General features: G+C 40.3%; 1 protein-coding gene and 1 long non-coding RNA gene across 2 annotated transcripts in view; one reads left to right on the top strand and one right to left on the bottom strand.

Annotated features, from left to right (window-relative positions):
* Positions 1 to 4653, top strand: part of SPARCL1 (SPARC like 1) — a 59881-nt gene that overhangs the window by 29123 nt on the left and 26105 nt on the right. The window lies entirely within an intron of this gene.
* The window catches only part of LOC129392231 (uncharacterized), a 35581-nt gene continuing 30943 nt past the window's right edge, over positions 16 to 4653 (bottom strand). The window contains exon 3 of the long non-coding RNA XR_008617742.1: positions 16 to 144. This is a non-coding gene — a long non-coding RNA (uncharacterized lncRNA). The remainder of the gene's footprint in view (positions 145 to 4653) is intronic.

The raw sequence follows: 4653 nt of genomic DNA, 5'->3' as shown, positions 1-4653 counted from the left end.
AGGTCTTCTGCCAGCGTTCAGTAGGTGTTCTGTAGGAGTTGTTCCACATGTAGATGTATTTCTGATGTATTTGTTAGGAGGAAGGTGATCTCCACGTCTTACTCCTCCAGCATCTTGAAGGTCCCCCCGCACACTTGGATCATTCTAAATGACATAACCATATTCTGTCTTTAAATTCTGTTTTTGATTTCATTATGGAAATAAACATGAGACCCCTAAAAAATAGTTCCAACCTGGGACACAGTAAATAATCAGGGACCAAGCAGCAAAAGTTGGTGTTGACTCCCCAAAGTCCTGCACAACTGGCCACCTAAGCTCATGTGACAAACCCTATACTTATCCTGCCTTAATATGTCTTCTCCACAGCTATGCCAAGAATCTCAGCATTCTATAGCTCCTTTGGGTTAAGGCCAATGTGAAGATACCTCTTACCAGGACTAGAAAGACATTAACTTAGAAATTTTCTTATCTTCTACCTATGGATTCAATGCATGTAGAAAACTAGAATTTAAATATGTGGAATATAGGACATGTGAGTTTGTTTCACTGAGTGAACTAAATGTGAAAGTATTTTGTAACTAGGACTCCTGGGTAGCTTGATATCACCAAGGGGAAGAAGACATGAAAAGAGGGAGGAGAAAAAGTAAGGAACACTAAAGATTCATTTCCCTTATACCACACTAAATATAAGACATAAATGGCTATAATGATAATACTGATGACAGCCACCAGGCAGAGCAATGGAAATAATAATCACTTACACGTGTATGTTATTTCAGAGTTTGCAAAGAGCTTCCCCACTTCAGCGGCTCCCTTTGACATTGAAATTGTTATTCCCATTCTATAGATGAAGTTTGGAGAGAACAAGTAATTTTCTTGAAGTAGCCTTTAGGACTTGGCAGTACCAGAGCCCAAAGCCAGACTTCTGATTGCTAGTTTGCAGCCTGTTCTGCGAGACCATGTGAGAACCCTGGACTTTGAGACCACAGTGCAGCATTCTAGTCCTTTCTCACCTCTTAAGTCTTTTGCACATTTAGCCAAATCATTTATATTCTTCAAGCTTCTGTTTCTTTTAGTTAAATATTATCTACCCTCCTTTTCTTACTGGATAAAATGAACCAGTATACAAGAAAATCTTTTATACACTGTGAAATGCTATATAAATGTGAGGAAGGTGTAACCAAGTCCAACATAATGACTGATATTTCTAGGGGCCTCACCTCAATGTATCCTTACAGTTAAGCCTTCCTCCCTTTTGTCTGGAAGAACAAAGAGTCTCCTTCTCTTCAAAGTTAAACCTTCCACCTGTGCTTATATGAGACCGGCAAATATTTATCAAGGGCTTACTGAGAGTCTATTGCCTCACTTCATCTCCATCATCATTTTACAGATAAAGAACTGAGGCTCCTAAAAGCTGAATAATTTACCCAAGATTACGCAAATTAAGTATTAGAGCCCAGGAAGTCCCATTTCAGAGCCTGTGTCTTTAATCACTGTGCAATATTGCCTCCCCGATGACTCAGGCAACTTCTCTGTTTTCCCCCATTTCAGTTATCTATTACTGCATAACAATCCAGCCCCAAATTAAATGGCTTAAAACCAGTCCCCCTATTTGCACATGATTCTGCAATCTGTAGTGAGCTCAACTGGGTCATTCTTCTGTTGACTTTGTCTGGAGTCACTCATGAGGCTCCAACCAGCTGGGAGCTTAACTGGGGCTGAACCATCCCTTGTGGTTTCTCATCCTCCAGGGTTCTCTTCATGTGGCTGCTTATCATTCAGTGGTCTGGACTAGCCTCTAGTCCAAGCATTTTTATAGCATGGCAGATGGCTTCCACAGGAGGACAAATCCCACTTTGCAAGTGCTTCCCAGGCCTCTGCTGGCATCCTACTTGCTAATGTCCCTTTGGCCAGAACTAGTCACAAGGCCAAGGGCAAAGTCACAGGGTATGAAACCCAGGAGGTGCAGTTCCCTGGAGGCCGTCATGTTTACCATATCTCCTCTCTTCCCGTCTATCTTCTCATTCATTACTTATGTTTCCCCCTCAGCATAGAAAAGACTTGGACGACCACATCGGAATACAAGTAAAAGTTTCCTGTGACTGCATTTCCCCTTTAGCGACCATCTCCATCTTACTCTCTTTCTTTTCATAGCTATAACCATCTTAAGAGTGGTCTACACTCACTGTCTTCACTCCAGTACTGTCTGTCTACTCCCCAGTCACTGGAGACTGGCCTCTACCAACACTGTTGCACCAAAACTACACTCCCTCAACTCTCCAATAACCTGCATTTCCAAATGCAGTGGAGAACCCCTAGGCTTGTTTACTTTGACCTCTCTGTAACATTTAATGTTTTCTTTTTCTTATGCGACTCTCCTTTCTCGCATCCTTTGTATGTTTAGGTCTTCCCATCCTCTAATGGCACCTAATGGTCTTCATTCACCAGGGTTCTGGCTCCTGCCCTCTGTTCTACTCACTGTATAGCTTTTCATGCAAAAAACACTCAAACTAGACCTTTAGCCCCAAACTCTATTCTTACCTCCAGACCCATTCATTTAAGTATATCTCTACTCAAATCCAACAAGTCCAAAACGAATCATCATCTTTCTTCTAAAACTCTTATAATCCCTTATCTTTGTATTACCACCACCGTTTACCCAGTTGCCCAAATTAGAAATGTGATAGCCCAAGACTCTTCCTTCACTTCTTCCCACAGTATACAATTTGACATGAAGTCTTATCTGTTCCAGCTTTAAATATTTCTCATAACTATCCGGTGGTATACTGGCAAATGTTTATCTCCCAGCTTTTGCAGGGGATGGGGGATTAGTAGCATTTGATGATTTCCATGGTGTAATCCTCCCACCATGGTTGATTTCAAGCTACTAATGTGACATCACTGAATAGAATTGGGAAGAGAAGTGCATTACCGCACATTATATAGTATTTCCACCTACAGATACAACAGGCATAAATAACCTCAAGAGAGGAGTAGCAGTAAAAGTAGTAAAATAAGTATAAAATGATGAGTTTTGAGTATTTATTTCTTTTGTTTTTAATATAACTAAATTGTAAGTGTATATACTTTAATTTTCAATGATGGCTTTGTTTAATAGCCAGCTCACAAAATTCCCGGAAATTTAACAACTGGCTCTCATGAGCCAGTACAAGCTGGATCTATCCCTCTCTTTCCCATTCTCAAGACCAGAGGCAAAATTTAAGGCTCTGACCACCTGTCATCTTGATATTGCAATTTCCTCCTAGTAATTCTTTCTACTCATCTGTCCCCCACATCGCTGTCCCAAGGACGCTTTCTAACACTCAAATCTGATTATATCATTCCCCCACTTACAGTCATTGAAGCCCCATAACTTTTCAACTGGAACTTAAAATTCCTAGTTTAATGCACAGAGACTTGCCTTATTTTGAGCCTTATCCCCCTCTGCTTCACTCACTAACACCTTAGCAACTCAAACATATGCTGTCTTATGACTCTGGACCTTCCCCCATGCTGCTTCCACCCTCTAGATTGCCCTTCCATCTTTCACACAGCTAACTAGTACTGAGTGGTTTTTCAAATCTCAGGTCAAGAACTCCCTCCTCTGAAAGTCTTTTCTATACAGGGGCAGTAAAGAGTACTGATTAAGAACATGGACATAAAACCAAACAGCTAGGTCTCTAATGTCGGTTCTACCACTTAACTGAGTAACCTTGAATACGTGACTTAACCTCAGTTCCCTTACTAATAAAGTGATGAAAATAAAGTGCTACCTTGTAGAACTGTTGGGAATATTCAAAGAGTTACTATGTGCAAAACCCTCAGAACACTGCCTATAACTTAAGCCCTTAGGACTCAGTAAATGTTAGCAATATTAACTACCTAACTGTAAATGCTTCTTATCTGTATTTCCACAGCATTATGTACACTCTCATCACATGATACTAAACCACTGATTTACTTGACTTCCTCGTTTGTAACTCTTCAGACAGGAACCATGTGGCCTTGTGCTTAGGCAGTGTCTAGTAAGTGCTCAATAAATGAATAAAAGAGTAGATGAGTGATGCAAGCTCTGGCCAACTGGGCACATGTTTCTTTTGGAGTCATTCAGCTGCATTGGATTTAAGAAAGTGAAGGGAATTTGTGAGATCCTATGATCAAATCAAAGGGAAATATTTTCTCAAATTTAATTAGCTATACATAGTGCTATAAAAACTAAAATCAGAAGGAAATTAGTTTTAAAACCTGCAATGCTTTTGCTGATCTTTGCTTCCTCTTTATGTTGCTACCATTTATAAGAAATGTGGTCACGGTGCCTTAGCCTAATTCCACTGTTATTTGTGATGAATGTAGGAAAGACTCCTCAAGTTAAAGGGAGCTTTGGTAAATGTGTGGGCAAAAGAGACTCTAAACGTCCACTGGAAAATTATTCTGACCTCACGGCAAAAATTAAATTCTATTATTTTCTGCGGCTTTAAGTTGTTTAATCTAAGAATCGCAATTTGACTTTTATGGAAAATGAAAAAAGAAAGAAGAAAGATGTATTGAGCATCTCCTAGGTATCAGGCATTTTTACAAATACTATTTCTTGGGGCTTCCCTGGTGGCGCAGTGGTTGAGAGTCCGCCTGCCGATGCAGGGGACACGGGTTCGT

This window comes from Physeter macrocephalus, chromosome 7, assembly GCF_002837175.3.
Source record: "Physeter macrocephalus isolate SW-GA chromosome 7, ASM283717v5, whole genome shotgun sequence".
In the NCBI taxonomy this organism is placed as follows: Eukaryota; Metazoa; Chordata; class Mammalia; order Artiodactyla; family Physeteridae; genus Physeter; species Physeter macrocephalus.
Note: the sequence above shows the minus strand (reverse complement) of the source record. Positions and strands in the feature narration are given on the sequence as shown.